General features: G+C 42.8%; 2 protein-coding genes across 7 annotated transcripts in view; one reads left to right on the top strand and one right to left on the bottom strand.

Annotated features, from left to right (window-relative positions):
- Window positions 1-15,002, bottom strand: part of TLR10 (toll like receptor 10) — a 66,370-nt gene extending 51,368 nt beyond the window's left edge. Inside the window, exons 1-2 of one of the 3 annotated variants that reach the window (XM_081812465.1) lie at window positions 14,970-15,002; window positions 2,777-2,865 (exon numbers count right to left, since the gene is read on the bottom strand). The gene's annotated coding sequence lies outside the window, so the exon portion shown is untranslated. Of the gene's footprint in view, window positions 1-2,776; window positions 2,866-5,439; window positions 5,480-14,969 lie in introns of those variants that run through there. The other 2 variants (XM_081812461.1, XM_081812460.1) reach the window with 2 other exon arrangements.
- Window positions 15,003-15,123: 121 nt separating this feature from the next.
- The window catches only part of FAM114A1 (family with sequence similarity 114 member A1), a 67,416-nt gene continuing 62,406 nt past the window's right edge, over window positions 15,124-20,133 (top strand). For all 4 annotated transcript variants that reach the window (XM_081812480.1, XM_081812479.1, XM_081812478.1 and 1 more), the window contains exon 1: window positions 15,124-15,228. The gene's annotated coding sequence lies outside the window, so the exon portion shown is untranslated. The remainder of the gene's footprint in view (window positions 15,229-20,133) is intronic.

Raw genomic sequence — 20,133 nt, 5'->3', positions numbered from 1 at the left:
CCAGTCTAATTACAAGGGTCCTTTTTTTTTTTTTTTTTTTTTTTTTAATGTTTTATTTATTCATGAGAGTCAGAGAGAGAGAGAGGCAGAGGCAGAGGGAGAAGCAGGCTCCCCGCCCAGCAGGGAGCCCGATGCGGGACTCGATCCCAGGACCCCGGGATCATGACCTGAGCCGAAGGCAGACGCTTAACCATCTGAGCCACCCAGGCGCCCTAATTACAAGGGTCCTTAAAAACAGAAGAGGAGGTCAGAGTGACCTGATGTGAGAAGGGCTTGAGTTGCCATGAGGAAGGGGCCATGAGCCAAGAAATGCAGGTAGCATTCAGAAACTCAAAAAGGCAAGTAAATGGATTCTCCCCTAGAGCCTCCAGAAGGAATGCAGCCTTGCCAACACCTTTATATAAGCCCAACAAGCCCTATGTTGGAGTACTAACTTACATAACTGTAAGATAATAGATGTGTTTTTTAAGCCACTGAGTTTGTGGTAATTTGCTACAGCAGCAATATAAAATTAATACAGACTAGTTTGGCCCACGCTTCTGACAAACAGGCTGTGAAAACAGATCAACAAGCAGTTTGACATGGAGTTTCAACCACAATTTGGGTTGCACAATCAAAAAGCATGAAACAAAAAAAACCCACCATGATGGAAAGGAACCAAACTCAAGATATAAGAGAAGTTAACACCCAAACAACTATTTTAAAATGGAAAAAAAAAAAAAAAAAGAGAAGTTAACACCCAAGAAAACAGAGATAAAAGAGCAGAATAGCATTGATAATAGATAGATATCCTGAGAGAGATAAGTATTCTAAAAAAGAATGGAATAGGGATCGTGGAAATTAAAAACTTAATAACTGAAATGGAAAACTCATTGTATGAGTTGAGTTGCAGAGTGGCAATGCTGATGTGAGAATTTGTGAGATGGAAGACCAAGAAGAGAATTTTCCCAAAACACAGCACAAGAGGCCAAATGATATAAACAAGAAATACTAAAAGACTTGGAAGACAGATCCACCATCTAAATTACCAGAGGACAGACTATCCTCTGAAAAATAAACTGACTCCCCCACAAAAAAAAAAAAAAAAGGCAATAAAGGGGACACAAGAAGGAATACTTTGCAAAGAAGGTAGGAAAAATTAGTGCTAAATTCCAATAAGTATGAATGACAAAAATTTTAATAAAAATGTGGAACTAAAATTGCCAACAATTACAAGGGAGTTAGTAGACAATGGGGGAGAGGGAGAGAGTGAACTAAAAGCATGCTGTGATCCTTGCCTGATTAAGGAGAATCTATAGATAGATACCAGTTAATTCAAGATGTTACTAGAAAAATACAAGTCTAAGTATGTATATTATAAAATTAAGAGTAATTACTAGAAAATACAAATAAAAGAGATAAATTCCAATCATTTGGTGGTGGGGAGAAGCTCAGAATGAAGAAATCCTAATCCATCTAGCTCCTAACTGAAGGAGTAATACATAATGATTAATTAGGGTTTTCCTAATACTGTAAGAATGGCTTATTATTATTAACAAATCTATGATGATAATACATCAATAGATAAAAGGAGAAAAGCAGATGAGCATCTCCACAGATGTTAAAAATTCACCTGTTAAATTCAGCATTTACCTCTGACTAAAAATACAACTTTAATTAAAGTAGATATTGAAAAGATACTTTGAAAACTTGATGAAAAAATATTACCTAACTTAAATATCCCACTCCCAAGGCATTTCTGTTAAATTCAAAGTCAAAAATGCCCACTGTTATTTAACAGTGTTCTAGAAGTTCCAGCCATTATAATTAAGGTGGGAGAGGAGGAATGAGAAATAGAAATATTGGAATGCAGAAAATAAAATGATCACTATTTTTAGATATATGATTGTTAGCATGGAAAATCCAAGAGAAGTAATGGAAAAACTGTTAAAACCAGTAAAAAAGAGTATGATAAAGTGGCCAGTACAAAATAAATTATTTTTTGAAAAGGAAATCTAATTATCTAAAAATAGTGGGTTGTCAAGTAAATTATGGTTATCTCCATATAATTAAATATTACCATGTGGCCTTTAAAAATAATGAAAACCTAATTCCATGGGAAATTGCACACCATCTATATGTAAGTGACAAAAAGTTTATTTTTAAAATGTACAGCAATAAATATGTATAGATACACGTGGGAAAATTAAGATACATTATCAAGATACTAAGTAATTATCTCTACATGGTAAGATTATAAGGGAATTTTATTTTCCTCTTAGCTGTTACCTGTACTCTTCAAATTTTCAACATTCAAAATTAAGAAGAGCACATTATTGGGGTGCCTGGGTGGCTCAGTTTGTTAAGCATTTGACTCTTGATTTCGGCCAGGTCCTGATCTCAGGGTCGTGAGATAGGGCCCCCCATCAGGCTCTACACTGGGTGTGAAGCCTGCATAAGATTCTCTCTCTCCCTCCCTCTGCCCCTCTGCCCCACTTGCACTCTTTCTCTCTAAAAAAAAAAATTAATTAATTAAAAAATAACGATAATATATAAAAAAGAAGAGCACATTATTTGCTCAGAAAATATACCAAAGAATTAAAAATCAATAGTTAATAATATGAATTATGTCCAATCTCACAAAAAATAAAAATGTTCCCTATGTTTATTGCAGCATTATTTACAAAAGCCAGGATATAGAAGCAACTCAGGTGTCCATCCATGGATGAATGGATAAAGAAGATATTTATACAGTATTTATACAATAGAATATTCCTCAACCGTAATTATTACTTACCATTTGCAACAACGTGGATGGACCTGTAATGCTGAGTGAAGCCAGTCAGACAAAGACAAATACCCTATGATTTCACTTATATGTGGAATCTAAAAAACAAAACAAACAAATAAATGACAAAAAATAGAAAACAGACCCATAAATACAGAGAACAAATAGGTGGTGGCCAGAGCGGAGAGGGGTGGGAAGATGGGCAAAATGGGTGAAGTGGAGTGGGAGGTATGGGCTTCCAGTTACGGAATGAATACGTCAAGGTGATAAAAGGTACATCATAGGGAAGATAGTCGATGTCATTGTAGTAGTACCATATGGTGACAGATGGTAACCACACTTGGGGTGAGCACTGCATAACATTTAGATTTGTTGAGTCACTATATTGTGAACTGATACTAATGTATTAAAACTAATGTAACACTGCCTGACAACCATACTTGAATTTTTTAAAAATGCATATTAAAACAAGACAGGACCTAACATCTAGATGAATCATGTTCTGGATCTCAGTTTAGACAGACCCAGCAAAGAAGTTACTTGAATAACAAAGGAAGAAGGGATTTTAGAATGGACCCAGCACTAGATTCTATTAAAAGATAATAAATGTTAATTTTTGATAATGTGCTTTGGCCATGTAGGAAAATGTACTTCTTTTAGAGATATAGAATGAAGCATTTACAGAGGGAATGTTATGATGTCTATAATTTATTCAAGCATAAAAAGATAAAGTGAATCAAATGGGAATTCTTGTTTCTTCAAGATTAAAAAAAGTATGATTATTTTTACCTACCAAACTGGAAGAATTAAAAAATATAATAGAAAGCATTGGCAGGTGTGAACTCTTGTTTACTACTGGCAGAAATGAAAAATTAGTACAAGCTTTCTGAAGGGCAATTTGGTCACATACAGAAATTCCTTAAAAACATGCTTCCCCTTATTTTAGCAATTCCACTTCTCAGAATTTTCTCCTAAAGGAATTATCAGAAATACACATAAAACTATTACTATGAAAATGCTTGTAACGTGATGAAAAATTGAAAAAAAAATAAAGTCTAGTCTAGAAAACAGTTTAATCAGTTATTGTATACCTAAAACACAGAATAGGTAGCCTCATGCAGCCCCAAATACTGTACTTTTGAAATAATAGAATATGTTATATAAATATAATTTATATTTATATTAAATATAAGCTATAAATAATATAATGAATAAAAGAATACAAAATCGTGTATGTAGTAGGACTCAAATTTTGTAAAATATGATTAAAACCTGATAAAATACACAAAGCCTCGGGAAAAAGAGATTAGGAGGCAATATACCAAATGCTAATAGTGGTTATCTCTGGATCTCTGAATCATAGATACATTTAATTTTCTTTCTTATACTTTTGTATATAGTTGTAAAATTTCTGATTTTGAACATTTTGTAACTCAAAAGGTTTGTCTCAAAATATAGCTAATGTAAAAATATTTTATATTTAAAGAAACCTGCTTATATTATTTGGAATATTGATACATACAGAGAACCTCTTCCACACCATAGTAGATCCTTGACACTCATGGATGAGAATGCACTGAGAGGTCTCTCCATGGTGTCTATTCAGGGGACTGAAACTCCGCCACTATGTAGGAAAGTTGACCAGCTGCCCTGAGAACATCCTACCCCCCCCAACACAAATATTCCTCCAAGAGCATTTATATTCTCAAGTAGCTCCTAGTGTATACACTTAACAAGCCAGCCAGGAGCTTTTCTATTTAAGCAAAATAAAGGAGAGGGAAAAGAGGGAGCAGACGGTCAGAGAGTTCATAATTTGCTTTAAAAGCAAGTAAAAAGAGATCAAAGGTAAAAGTGTTTTTTTTTTTTTCTTTAATGCATCCAACAAAAAGAGGGAGAAAAAAAAGACAGATGAAAGAAGCTCTATTTCAAGGGGGCGGGGAACTCTGGTGGATAGGATCTATGAAAATTAAAACTACGAAAAAGACACGATGAGCAAAACATTGAGGTAAGTGTGAGTCCATAGTTAAGTCAACTAAGACAGAAAGAAAGGCATTGCTTTATTTGCCAAAGTTTAGGTAAGAGACCTGGAAGACAGCAGTGCTAGACGCATTCCTGCCACTTCCACCATTTAATAAATGTTTATTCCGAGCGCACGTACTGTGCCAGGCGTCAGGAGCCGGGGCTGGAAATTCGAAGAACGCTGACATAATCCCTGCCTTCCAAGTGCTGCTACCTGAGTGACAGATCCGAAGGAACAACTACAGCCCCACGTGACGTCACGGGGGGCGATCAAAGGCTCCCGTCCGTCTCCTATAACAACACAAAACTTGGGCTGGGTGCCGCGCGAGGGGCAGAAACTGCTGTAAACGTTACTGGACGCCAGCAGCTAGAGAGAGGTGAGAAATGTAGACAGAAACAGAAGAAATAACATCAGTGTTTTCCCTGAACAATGGCTGCAAGTGCTAGTTGTTTTTACGTCTTTTCAAGACAGTCCAGGAAGACACCCCCACTTTTTTATCGTTCTTGGAAATTAAAAGGACGCTGAAAATCAGCTGGCAAACATTTCCAAAAAGCGGTACCTGTCTCCGGTGTCACCATCGTTCGCATTCTCTCGCGCATTTGAGGTACTCGATGCCGTAATGTGAACAAGCCACAAAAGCCTGCTTACTTACCAGGGGGTTTCTTTCCCAGGAAAAGAGAAAGTAACTTTCAAAACGCACGGGGAAAGCAAGTGCTTGACAAAATGCAGCTCCTTGGTTTAAGTACCGTGGTGCCACAGAAACGATTTTGTGCCATCTGTTGAGCCTTCTTGGAATTACACCGACATAGGAATTGCCTTTTCAAAAGTCACGTGAAAATCACGTAGGTCAGCAAGATTTTTTTTTTTTTGTCTGGGCTACGGGCTCAAACAGTAATCCAATTTTTAAGTTCGTACGAGCACACAGTTTAGGACAATTTTAGTGGGAAGGAAAATATTTCTTCTAAGGTAAGATTTATCTGTAAGAGTTTGCAGCCAGAGTGTTAAAAAGTGTCACCAGGGTAGAGTTATTTAATGTGGCCTGTTTTCTATGATCAGCATATTTAACATTTGCAAAATAGTTGCAACCACCGTTATCAAGCTATTTTGGAGCATTACTTTAGCTGGATGAGGTACCTTAAAGTAAAATAAGCTTAGGTCCAAGATTTGTTTTTTTAAAAATCAACTTTCAAGGAAAGTTTAGTAGTTGATACCTATGTATGTAGCCACACCTGGGGGAAGTTGCATCCTGTTTCCCCACCTTCCGACCAACATTTGGTATTATTAGATGGATTCATTCTTTTTTTTTTTTACACTATTAATCACATTTATTGGGCTTTCATTGTGTACTACACACTGTTATTGGCTTTCTATGCCATTATCACATTTGATGGTAATAACGATCCCTCGAGGTAGATATTATGATTGTGGCCATTTTGTAGATGAGGAAACTAAGCCTTAAAGGCTGCAGAATTTGCCCAAAGTCCCGCAGTTAGTAAGGGCCAATAGATGCATGAATTCTTAATTCTAGAATAATAAATGACCCTGAGATGCTGCGGGACTAAATAAAAATCAATTTTCTAAAGGCCATTTAGAATAATTTTAGAACAATCAACAAAGGTTGATACAAAAAGATGGTGTCTGGTTAACAGGAAGCCAGGATATCCAATTCCCAAGACTTTCCACTTAATCAAGATCCTATAAAGAACTGAACATATGAGTTAAATAACTATTCTAGAATTGATCCCGCTGTCCAGCATTACCTCATCTTTATGAAAAACAAGTTAAGACCCTACAATTTGGCCCCTAACAAAGTGAGACGTTTAGGTAAGAATCACTTCTGCTTTCAGGGAGAAGGGAAAGGCTAGCTTCTTACTATTCATTCTTACTCATCAACCATAACAGGAAGTCTTCTCAGGCCCAGGGAGGGCCAGCAAAAGGGAACAGCGAGGGAGCCGCAACTGTCTGTGGCACTGGGAGGCCAGCTTTGTGAAACAGGCAGAGGAGAAAGGGGCCAGCTGAGGTTTTATTCCTGTTGAGGCTGTTAGAATTCAGAGAAATGTCTTTAAGGAGATGATAAACCCACAGAAGTCAGCTTGTATAGAAGACAGCATCACAGTGAAACAGACAGTACTGGGCTGAACTCACAATACCAAGAACATCTTGGGCAAGTTGCTTAACCTCACAGAGTTTCCATTTATTTATCCCAAATGGGAGTATTTGTGATTTTTGAGGGAGATAATGAATATAAAGTGGCTGGAATCGTGCTTGACACAGAAGAGTAGTTATTATAGTAAGGAGCTTTGGAATTCTATACAAGCCTTACATTTTTACGTGTTGGGATGGAAAGACTTCAGGATATACTATTAAGTGAAGAAAAACAAGGAGAGCGTGATATCATTTGCATAAAATCTGGTCTGTCAGATATTTACTTCAGTTATCTTCTGGCCAGGCATTGTTCTGAGGTAATTTACAAATAGTAACTCACTTTACCCTCATAGAGGTGCTGAGATAAGTCCCATCTCTATCCCCACTTAAACTGGGGGGAGGAGCCATCAGGTAACTGTCCCAGGTTGTGTGTACTTGGGCCGGGGGTCTGAACCCAGATGAAATCCAGCCCCAGCATTTGTGTGCTTCTGCACCGCACCAGGCTGCCTTGGAAGATAACACGTGTCCTTATAAGACCCACAGAGGAGAGACAGAGAGAGAGGAGCAGGTGGGAAAACAGGCAGAGATTGGAGTGCAGCCACAAGCCAAGGAATGCCTGGGACCATCAGAAGCCAACAGCCCTGCCAACACCTTGATTTTGGACTTCCGGCCTCCAGAACTGGGAACGAATGAACCTCTCTGTTGTTTTAAGCCACCCAGTTTGTGGGAATTTGTTATGACACCCACAGGAAACTGGCACCAGGGTCTACATATATATGCTGGTATATGCATAAAAATCTTAAGAAACTGTTACCTTTGAGCAGAAGAACCAAAGGAGAGAGAGATTTTTACTCACCGTTTCATGCTCTTTTGTCCTTTTTGAATTTTTTTACTAGGTACATGCATTGGCTTTATTTTTAAAACAGTGACAGGGCGCCTGGGTGGCTCAGTCGGTTAAATGACCCACTCTTGATTTTGGCTCAGGTCATGACCTCGGAGTTCTGGGATCAAACCCCAAGTCAGGCTCCATGCTCAGCACAGAGTCTGCTTGTCCCTCCCCCTCTGCTCCTCCCCCTGCTCTCTCTCTCAAATAAATAAATAAAATCTTAAAAAAAAACAAGTGTCATAGTGAGATAGGTAAAATAACAGTCTAAGAATGGCAAATATACTATCCCAATATAGACAGAGCAAAACATTATTTTGATGATTTTTACTTTTTAAAAAACTGCCTTTCTCTTTCCCTGGAAAATCAATCAATAAATACTTGTGTCTACCAACAGCTTTAAAACAAGCTATATGAAAATTATATCATAAAATATACAAACCACTAGAAATAAAATTGGTAACTTAAATATTGATATTAAAATCCAAATCTGCTGAATAAAAAAAAAAAAGACAAGCCACATGCAGGGAAAAGATATTTGCAATACATATAACTACAAAAGGATTAATATCCAAAATATATAACGAGTTCTTACAAGCCAATAGGAAAATGAATAACAAACCCAGTGGGGGGAAATTAGCAAAGGATATAAACAGATGGACAACAGGAAAGTAAATAGATCAAAGATATAAAGAATGCGTCCTCATTAGGATATGGGAAAATACAAATTAAGACACCCAGGAGATACCATTGTACACACCTGGGACGGACAAAAATTAAAACATCTGATAATACCAAATATTGGTCAGAATGTGAGGAAACAGGAACTCTCACACAGGTTCAGGGATTCTGATTTAAGTGGTCTGGGATGGCACCAGGCATCTGTATTATTTTAAAAGCTCTAAAAAATAAAATAAAATAATCTCTCCAGGTGATCTAGTTCCAAAGGAACAGGGCACTCTGAGATCTAAATGCCATCCTGAACACATCCCCCTCTAGTGGTCCATACTGTCCTCAACTGCATCCCTCATACCTCAGGGCCTGGAGGTGATGTAGGCATCCTGACTGTCACTGCTCATTCCAGATCACTGTTCCTCCCTCCAACCCTTGAAACCTACCCCTCCTGGGTGCACTCATCCACAGAGGCCCATCACTCCCTCATTCACTGAGCATTTCAGCGCTACTCACCATCCCAAAGCAACACTGCCCCTACCATAATTCTAGTGATTTTAATAGCTATGTAGAGATTCTTTCATTCCCCCAGCTTCTTAGTTCTTGGATATTCTCTCCTCTAATAGATCTTATACTGCAACCTACCTCAGCCATGCATTCCCTCATAATATAGAGGGAATAATAATAATAATACTAGCTATTATTATTACCAATGGCCATATCCTCTCCATAATCTCAATCGCCAGCATCCCACTCTCCAGCTACCACCTCCAACTCTTTCCCTCTGCTGCCAACAATTCCTCAGCCCCACTGCACTGGACTGTGGGCATCCTTTTAATCATCCCTCTGCATTCACCCTCAATTCCTTTCCTCCTCTGTCCTCTACCCAGGTTAAATCCAACTCATCCCTGGACGGACTGTACTGAGCCTGAGCAGCTGGTTGCAACTGGAGAAAATACACATCCATGCTGACTTGTTTTACTTGAAATTCATGACTGGGTCCCAACCTCAAGAGGGAGCAGCAATCCTACTACCCTTTCTACTCCCCTTCCCTAGCCCATTTACTCTATCTTATACCTCCTTCCCTCTCTTATGCTTCCAACACCTCCTTCCTTCCCCTCTCTCAGCAGATGATGCTTCATTTTTCATGCAGAAAATAAATGCAACCAGAAGAGCATTTCCTCATCCTCCCCACAAAACTCTACTAGCCTATTTGCACCTGTCTACCTGTACTTTCCTCTCCTCTCCTGAATGAATTTTGTCAAGAGCCAACGCCTCCCCGTTGAGCACTGAATTCCATTCCTGCTTGTCTACTCAAGAAAACCACTCTTTCACTCTACCAATTATCTTTCCTCTACTATATCATCATTGTTTTGCTCTAATATATGGTTCTAATTAGCGTAAAATGCTACATTTTCTCTCATATTCGAACTCCCAATCTCTTCATCTTTGTTCCTCTTTACACCAGAACTCCTTGAAAAAGTCACCTTAGTCACTGTCTCTAAATATTCTCCTTCCATTCTCTCAAAACTACTCCAATCTGGTTTCTTTCTCCACCACTCCAGAGAAATTGTTCTTGTTAATACTCCACATTGCCAAATCCAAGGGCCAATTCTCAGTATTCATCAGAACTCTCAGCAGTATTTAACACAGTTCAAAGATGTTGAAATTTTTCTTAACTTGGCTTCTGGGACCCCATATTCCCTTCCTCCACTCTCACTCCCACACACCTCCCTCCCAACTTCATTCTAAATCACTACATTCCTTCCCAGTCTCCTTCTGGGTCCTCCTTATCTCTCTGACTTGGCACAGCCAAGACTCAGTCTTGACCCTCCTCTCTTCTGCAACTCCATGCATTCTCATCCTGGTTCATGGCTTCAAAACTACCAATTTGCTGATGATTCCCCAGTTACTATCTCCAGCCCAGACTTCTCCCCTGAACTCCAAACTTTACATCCAACTGTCTACTAAACATTTGCTAAACTTTTCTTGTTAAAAATCAAATGCTTGAATCCTCACTACCTCAGACCACAAGCCTGTCCCTTTTGCATCCTTCCTGATCTCAATAAGTGATAATTCTATTTTTTAAAAAAAGATTTATTTATTTATTTTGAGAGAGAGCACAGGGAGGGCAGAGGGAGAAGGAGAGAGAATCTCAAGCAGACTCCAGGCTCAGTGTGGAGCCCGATGTGGGGCTTGATCTCCTGACCCTGAGAGCACGACCTGAGCCGAAACCAAGAGTTGGATGCTTAACTGACTGTGCACCCAGGTGCCCTGTGATACTTCTATTCTATTCTATCCTATTTTTCTATCATTCAGGTCAAAATCCTTGGACTAATGTGTGACTTCTTTCATTTCCTCCAACTCCACATCCAATCCTTCAGCAAATTTTACTGAGTGTTTCTTTGAAATATCTCCATAAGCAAAACACCTCTCATGCCCTCCACCACTCCCATGGTGGCCAAATCCATAGTCATCTCTCACATGGATAACTGCAATGGCCTCCTAACTGATCTGTCTGCCTCTGCTCTTCCCTCCACCCACCCACCTTCATTCTCTCCCAACCCAGTTGGAATCAGACACTAGAATCATGGCACACATCTACTCAAAATCTGTAAGGATTCTCTTCTCATTCAAAGTATAAGCCAAAATCCCTACTGTGGTTTGCAAGACACTGACTAGTCTGCCTCTTGTCTTAGACTCCACTACCGCTATGGCCTCATTCCTTCCACTCTGGCCCACCCTCCCTCTGCTCCAGCCACACTGGCCACTTTCCCATTCTGTGAATGCACCAAGCATGTTCCCACACTGCTCTTGCAGTTCTCTCTGCCTAAAATGGTCCCCCCATATCACCATTTTCCACTCCCTTACTTCTTTAAAATCTACACTGAAATATCACTTCATTGCCATGGCCTTCCCAGATCACAGTTGCTCCCACCCATCATTCTGTAGGCCTATGGGCACTATATCCTGCTTGATGCCACCATCTGGTATGTTATCTAGTTAGGGTCTCTCCCTTTCAACAGAATGTAAGTTCTTTGAGAGCAGGACTTTGCTTTACTCCTTAATGTATTCCCAGCATCTAGAGAAGATCTAGGTACATAGTATACTCAAAAAAGTTTTGTTTAATTGGGGCGCCCAGCTGGCTCAGTCAGAAGAGCATGTGACTCTTGATCTCAGGGTCATGAGTTTGAGGCCCATGTTGGGTGTAGAGATTACTTAAATAAACAAATAAATAAAATCTTTAAAAAAACCAAAGTTTTGTTTAATGAATGGTTGTGATGTAGGCAGGATGGGGCCAAGGGCCCAGAGGGGGTCCCACAGGACCAGCCAAGAGGGTCCTTGGCTATGTGCAGGAGAGAAATCAAATGTGAGCCAGGAAAGAGTGAGAGCAGACTTTATTAAGGATATATAGAGAGGGCAGATACAGATAGAGCATCGGGGAGACTCAGAAAGGAAAAGGAAAGAGGGTCTCTTTTTTGTTCAGGGCCTGGGGTTTTTATTGAGGATTATGGTCTAGTGTATGTGGCCACTCAGGCATCCAAGAACTGGTCAGAGCAAAGACAAGGGTCCAGGTGTGCTCGATAAGTCACGTATTGCTTGGAGCCAGAGGGTCTTGGCATTGAGATGACTAGAGCCAGTGGTCTGCAATACGGTTTGTCTGGTCATTTGCACCCAGTTCTTTCTTAGATGTTATCTATGGTGCTGGAAGACTAAAGAAATCGTTAACTCCTTATCTCTTACCAGGAAGACATGTACTATTTGTACTATGAGGTACATGTAAGGTGGGGGTGCAGGTCCTAGCAAGAATAGAAGCGGGAAAAGGAGCAAAAAGCAGATTTTTATGGAGTCTCTTCAGCTTCCTCATCTCAGTTTAACCACACAGGAGAACAGACAATTTCATATATCTAGTAAAGGTGACCTGGCTATTCCATTTCTAGCCCGAGATACCAGATACACGAAGATGGCCATTGCAGCACTTTGTGCAATAGTGAAACATGAAATACATCAAATGTCCATCAATTGGGGAATAGAAAAATTGTGGATATTCATACCGTGGAATCCTATTAAGACTTTGAAATCAATGTACTAGATCTACACATATGAACATAAATGATTCTCAAAAATATGATGAGTAAACAAATGTATAGGATGTTATTTATAAAATCTTAAAACATTGAAAAAATTCTATTTAATATCTATTTGATGTGGGAAACAAAGGCAGAAGAGGGCGCCTGGGTGGCTCAGATGGTTAAGCGTCTGCCTTCGGCTCAGGTCATGATCCCAGGGTCCTGGGATCGAGTCCTGCATCGGGCTCTCTGCTCCTTGGGAGCCTGCTTCTCCCTCTGCCTCTCTCTCTCTGTCTCTCATGAATAAATAAATAAAATCTTTTAAAAAAAAAAGGCAGAAGAAAAATTATTAAATTTCCTTACTATCTACAGCCTATTGAAACAGGCAGAGTGACATTCCTCTAGGGACTCAACTGCCTCAATGTTAATACTTTGCTAAGAGCAAAAGGCAATGTTAGCCCAACCCTCCAGGATCCTGTAAGTCTACTTTTTTTTTAAAGATTTTATTTATTTATTTGAGACAGAGAGCATGAGAGGGGGGAGGGTTCAGAGGAGAAGCAGACTCCCCGCTGAGCAGGGAGCCCGATGCGGGACTCGATCCCGGGACTCCAGGATCATGACCTGAGCCGAAGGCAGTGGCCCAACCAACTGAGCCACCCAGGCGCCCCCCTGTAAGTCTACTTTAACATATAAAAATTCCTTTGGAAACCTCCTTTATCTCTACCCCCCAAGATACATGTTGGCAATCATCCCCCAAGCATATGACCCGCCGATATACATCTGAAGGGTCTCATGACTCAGGTTTTATTAGACAGTAATAAATGACTTTTTCCCAACAAGAGCTAGCCCCCTCAAAGTCCTGGAAACCGTGCTTCGAAAATTCCTTAGAGACTCACGCTATCCTGAACACTCTCCCAACTTGAAATTTCGTCTATAATGGGCCACTCCTCATGACCCTCGTGCCGCTCTTTCTGCCCACGGGTCCTGTGCCCGTGCTTTAATAAAACCACTTTTTGCACCAAAGACGTCCCCAGAATTCTTTCTTGGCCGTCGGCTTCGAACCCTAACATCTTTCCTACATCATATGGATAAAGGTATGTGCAGTAAAGTATAGAAATATGGGTGGGAAGGATATACAGCAACCTCAGGACAGTTGTTACCTTCAGGGAAGGTGGAGAATGCAAGGGAAAGCATTTCCAACATATCTTTAACATTTTTTTTTCTTTTAAAAGAAGGTTCTAAAATAAATATGACAAAAAGAAAAGTTGTTCAATCTACCGATTGTCATAATATTCTCTACTTTTTTTCTTACACAGACAAATATTTGTCCTATTATTCTCTGCTTTTCTATATGTTTTAAAGACTCCGGAATTTTTTAAATGAATAAAGAATTTTTAAGTTGCAAAAAAATCACAGTTTTTGTAATAAAACCTGGTGGGCTTGGAAGCAGCATCAGTTGAGTAAAAAGGCGTCATTTGCGGTCAGCAGCGAAACTTGTTGCTGGAGTTGCTTGCTTGATAGGCTTTATTGGAAAGATGTGGTTTGGGTCAAAGGAGCAAAGGAAACCAGCCCTTCAAAGGGAATGTCTGATTGCGCTTTGCCGTTCCGCGCAGCAGGGGGCGCAGGTGGGGCAAAGGTACCTGCTGTCCGTAGGGGGCGCGGGAGTCACAGGCACCGTGTTTGTGTCCATGGTACGCCAGAACACACCTGTCATACCTTTTGAACAAAATTTGCTAACAATCAGAATTGCAGCACTCGGAAAGAATCCGTTTTTAAAATTGTATTTTCCCTAACTTATATAATATATAGGTATATACATACAGATGTACTTACAAGAAAATATTTACACTATACATAAGCTTTTGTAAACTTCCCCCGGCCTCGACTTAAAATTTGGCTATGCCTGCCTTCTTTGCATGCCAACAAATCGAATGGATAGTTAATCATTTTTAATGGCGGCAGCATATGCGACTGTTGGAAGCTGCTATAATTTACTTAACCAATCGTTTATTGTGGGACGGATTATGTCCGGGTTTTTCCGGGCATAAACAACAATAAATATCCTTGTACGTACATATTCGCACATTTGACTGTTTACTTAAGACACATTTGCGATGTGGAATTCCTGGGCCAAAGCTAATGCTTTGGAATTTTGATCCACATTTCCAAACTGGCCTTCTAGAAAGCGTTTTCGTTTAGTTGGTTGGTTTTAAGTCAGATTGCACTCCCTCAGGCAAGGTAAGGGAAAGCTGTTTACCGCACAATCGGGGCACCGTAAACTCTTGCTGAACTTTTGAACGATCCCTTCCCGGGGAAACTGCCTGCGGGGTTTTCCGGGCGCCTTTAAAGGCAGGAAACTGCTGCGGGGAACCCCGAGACCCCCCCCCCCCCGCCCCAGGTGGAGGCACAGACCTGCAGAAACCAAGTTTCCCAGGGAGGCTCCCAGCCCGGCCGGAGGGGGTGCCGGGGAGCGTCCGCCGCGCTCGGGCTCTGGGGCGGGCCGCACGCGGGGGCGGGGCTCCTCCGGGGCCGGCGGCGGGGCGGGGCAGCTGCGCCGGCCGCCCCCGTGGCCCCCTCCCGGCCCGCCCTCCGGCCGCGTCCCCGCCGGCCCTGCCGACGTGGCGGGGCGGAACCCGCCGGGCGCTCCCGCGCGCACTCGGCAGCCGGAGTGGTAAGAGCCCCGGGCACCTTCTCCCCATCCCCTTCTCGGGGCGGGCGGGGGAGTGCGGGCACCGCCGTGGCGGGGTGGTGGGGAGACCCTGCCGTCGCTCCTTGCCCTGGCCCCCGAATCCTGCCCGCTGCGTTAGTGGGAAGCTATCGGCAGGGACTTGGCACCGGGCGCGGGACCCGGGAGGACCGGACTTTGGGGTGAAGGTCCGGGGAGGCGCGGGCGGCGCGGCCGAGGGCCCTGCGTGGGTGCGGGCGTGTGAGTGTGTGTGTGTGAGTGTGTGTCGCTCCGGGTCCACGCTCATGCACACACCCACACGCCTGCACTCGGGGTCTGCTCCCTCGGCCGGCGTGAACCTCCGCGGAGCCTGCCTTGTGCTCTCCAAGTATCTGGTCCCGGCACCCAAGCAAGGCTGAGAAAGTTTCCTCAGGGTCCCAGGTCCGAGTCAGAGGCAGGCTGCAGGGCCCCCCGCCGCCGGGGTGGGGGGCGCATAGAGGGAGTGGGTCCCCATAAGGCAAAGGCCTCCATCCCGGGGTTTGCCAGCCGTTGGCCTCGGAAAACCGAGCTCTGGCCTTGGAAAACCGAGGAGCTCTGGCCTTGACCTCCCGCTGAACTTCATCATCTCTCCGCCTGCAACCTCGCTTGCTCTTCCGCCACAGCCAACACCCTAAGCCAGTACCACCTGGCTTCACAGCCCCCGGGCTGAGCCTACCCCCAGCTCCCCAGGCCCCGCTCACCCACTGTCTCCTTTTCTGCCCTGGAACCTGGTGAGTATTTCCAGCCATCTCCCATCAGGCGCCTGAACTTCACTGTCCTTTCCTGGAGTAGGAAGACATCTCGGTCTGGGCTAAGGGCTGTAGATCTGTGCCCTGTTCATCCCATCAGTTCCCATCCTGAACGTTAGGGGTACGAGCAGGTGGCTTCTAAAATCAGTGTCTCTTGAACCCCACCCCGAGGTAACCCAGGAGACAGCCTCTCTCCCCAGAGGCCTCTTTCCGCCCTCTTTTCCTCCTAGTGCCCCTTTCCAGCCTCACCCATATTCACTCCCTGCTCCCTCCTTCCTTTCCTCCATCAGAGCCTGAGCTCGGGAAGGACTCTGATAACTCCTTACATTGTAAGCTTTAAGCAAAGGAATGAAACTTCCAGGGTGGTATTTGAAACACGAGGGAGCCAGTGCAGAAGGAATTTGAGGGCGAGAGGGAGCCTTCTAGAATACCAAGGATTCAGCCCATATAAGTAGCCATTTATTTATAAGTCTGGCTTATGTCAAATATTCTCTCTCTTGAATCAATATCAAACAATATATTTCAGTTCTGCAAACATCTGAGGGTCAGAACCCAAGCTAAGTGCTTGTTGGTCACAGTCCTGGAGAAGGAGGAAATGACACAGAGACAGATACTCCTTAGGAAGTCAGTGCAAAGTGTCACACACACACACACACACACACAGCATGGAAGGAGAAGCAATTCTGGGAAAAGAGTGGGGGAAATTAAGGAAAATTTTAGAGTAAAAAGCGACACTAGACATAGGAGTTTGCCAGGCTGTTGAAGGCAGGGCAGCCCAGGCAGAGGAACCAGACAGGCAAAGGCACGGTGGGAGTGCTTACAAGCTGTGGGCACTAATGGAAAGTCTGGTGAGGCAAGAGCGTAAGGTGTCCAAAGAGTTGCAAAAGGTGGATAAAGAGATCGGAGCTGAACCATGAGGGGCCACAGATGTCATGCAAAGGTGTTTAAACCTAATGGTTTTTATTTATTTATGTTTAAGGTTTTATTTATTTATTTGTCAGAAAGAGAGAGAGCACAAGCAGGGGGAGCGGCAGACAGAGGGAGAAGCAGACTCCCAGCTGAGCAAAGAGCCCAATGCGGGACTCGATCTCAGGACCCCGGGATGGTAGCCTGAGCCGAAGGCAGATGCTTAACCAACTGAGCCACCCAGGTGTCCCAAACCTAATGGTTTTTAAACAGGGGAGCAAATAGGTCCCATCTGTGTTTCAGAAAAATACATAGGAGACTGGTGGAGGCTAGACCCGAGGAAACAGCCTGGGACTTCGTAAGGGGGGACCTCTTAGGAGCTGATTAACCTCTCATCCAGAGTTTTTGTTCCTGGTCCTCATTGACCAGTCCTTTTTAAAATTGGGGGCAGTGATTTTACATAGGGTATCGTGTTAGCAAATTCATATTTTGCCAAATGAGACCATTTAAAAAAATCTATCCACTGCACTATTTCATAAAATGAAAGATTTTAATACCAAGAAAAGCATGAAGGCTAAACTTGCAAGATGAAGGCAGTCCTTTAATAAATGTAGATTGATGAAAAACTTGTGATCTTGTCCTCATTTTTCTCTAACATCATGGACTGGTCCCAGTCCTGCAGTCTTTGGGGTTTGGGAACCAGGTATCCAGATCATTTTGTCCCGTCTTACTCTGCAGAGGAGGAAGTGAGGAAGCCCAACAGGACTGAGTTGTGCGCCCACAAAGAGATGGTGCGACCAGAGCATGCTCTTCCTACCTCAGAGTACCCCTCCCCCCCAGCCACCTGCTCTGCTCTTCTTCCATACTGCCTCCTGGCCAGGCCACACATTCATCCCGATTATCTAGACTTCATTCCTGAAGCCGGGCATTTGCACATACTCTTATCCCACCATGCCTGAGTATTCCTATCAAAGCCACTTTTAAGGTTCTTTGCACTAGGTCAGTCTCATTCCAGCACATCTTTCCCTTATTTGGTGTGCTGTTTTGTATCCTCATTTAACCATTGCATGTTAGCTTGAAATAGTTTCCTGGACCTTCATTGACCAGGGATAACATGAAAACAGATTAGTCATTTTCTGAAGGGTAGTAGCCATGTCTTCCGTTTTCAGCTTATTTTTGGAGCCCATGATGTTGCTGCTCCAATACCTAGCATAGTTCTGGGAGCATTTTAGGTGATGAATGAATTTACTCATGAAAAACTAACTTATTCCCAGCCCACAAAGGCTCCTTTATATGCTACTCTTCCTCCTTGAAGTTTTCTAAAGAAGCCTCCTTGTTTCTGTGGGTTGAGTTTCGCTAGCATCAAAGCCACAAGACATGGCTGCAGTGATGAGTGTTCCAGACCCTAAATCGGGAGAGATTTGTGTCTGACTGCTTCTGGGGCACCCAGGCCGAGATGGGGACTGTCCCAGGAAACAGCGTGTGTCTCAGCTGTAGTCTGGGTGGACTCCGATGGTCACTGTGCCCAAACGACCGTGTCTTTAGGACACAACAGCTTCTAATGGCCTCAGATACAAGGGCACAGTCTTCAAACTGATTACATCTCTCCTGTCATAACACCCAGAGGAGATGAAGGTCCACCAGAGCAAACGAAGAAGATTTGGGGGTTTGGTTGTGGTTTAGAGAAAATGGAGACCTGTAACAGGTCGAAGTAAATAGAGATTAAAGATACATGCAGTTAGCAGTTAAAGTAGGGCTGAATATTATGGTGACCATTTTTATTATCCAAACTGAGGTAAAAATACAGTCCCTGAAATGTATAAGTTGCCCGTAAATATTTTTAACAGTATGGGTTCAACACCTTAAAGCTGATCTGGGGTATTTCTAAAGGGATGGCTTCCTGTTGCTGGTTGAATGCAGAGCAGTTGCAGGGAAAGAAGGTTTTTGTCACAGCCAGATTTTCTACAATTGAGGCAAATGGACCTAAGGCAATTGGGCCCTCAGCTTGTTCTTAGAAGCTTGATGGAGTCCATGCTCTCTGTCCTTTTAGGGCCTCTGGCGAGGACTGCTCTAGAGGCAGGACTCAGCTAACCCAGTCAGGCTTTGGGGTGCTCCCACAATCAAAGCATAACTAGAAAATCTCTATCTCAAAGAGCGCTAAGCTGCTGAACTCAATATGATCTTATGGCCTGGGAATCGAAGGGCAGATTGCCCCTGTACATGATTACTTACCAATCCACATATCTTAAGCATTTCCCATTTCACCAGTGAGAAGTGGTTTCTAATTTCCCTTGTGCATTAGCACAAACTAAACTAAACTAAACTAAAGAGGGTGGTAGTGAAACACTCTCTAGAGGGGGACACCCGATTACAGATTTTGAATGCTAACTCAAGTCCTCTGGAGAGTGTGTTCCTGAATAGGGCATCTCAGGTGTTAACCATCTACCCCTAGGCTGTAAATTACACCTAAGTTCCATGTATATCACACAATAGATGCTGAAGTATTTCAGAGCACATTATGAACAGCATGGCGACACATGTAGGACAAAGCATAATCAACAAAGTGTCCAAGATGCTTTTTATTTGCCCGTGAATGTTTATTATAGCCAGGTTTCTTCTCACATCCCTGCTTATAGAAAAGTGAAATCGTTTGGAGTGCCTTAGTCATTCAGATTAATAATAAGGATTTTCAAATTACTTTACAAAGAAATGAAAATATCAGACAGTGCCTATGACCAGCTATTGATGAATACAAAGTGGGAACAAAAGTGATGCCGAAGCATCATTTATTCATGGACCCATTCTCCTTATACCCCTAGGACCCAGGCGAGGATAGGATAAAATAGAAAAATGTTTGGGTCATGGCATCCAAGCAATGTTCTAGACCATGGGTCGGCAAACGTTTTTGTCAAGGGCCAGATAGTAAATGTTTTAAGCTTTGCGACTTTGTGGGCCATAACGTCTTTTTTTTTCTTTAAGATTTTATTTATTTGTCAGAGAGAGAGCAAGAGCGCGAGCATAAGCGGGGGGAGCGGCAGAGGGAGAGGGAGAAGCAGAGTCCCTGCTGAGCAAGGAGCCTGATGTGGGGCTCTACCCCAGAACCTGGGGTTGCTGACCTGAGCCAAAGGCAGACGCTTAGCCGACTGAGCCACCCAGGCGTCCTGGCCATAAGTTCTTTTCAGCTACTCAACAAAGCTGCTGCAGGACTAGAGAAGCT

Source organism: Leptonychotes weddellii, chromosome 2 (genome assembly GCF_054177405.1).
Source record: "Leptonychotes weddellii isolate Sample4059 chromosome 2, ASM5417740v2, whole genome shotgun sequence".
NCBI lineage: Eukaryota > Metazoa > Chordata > Mammalia > Carnivora > Phocidae > Leptonychotes > Leptonychotes weddellii.
The sequence above is the reverse complement of the archived record's forward strand: the minus strand, read 5'-3'. Positions and strand labels throughout refer to the sequence as shown.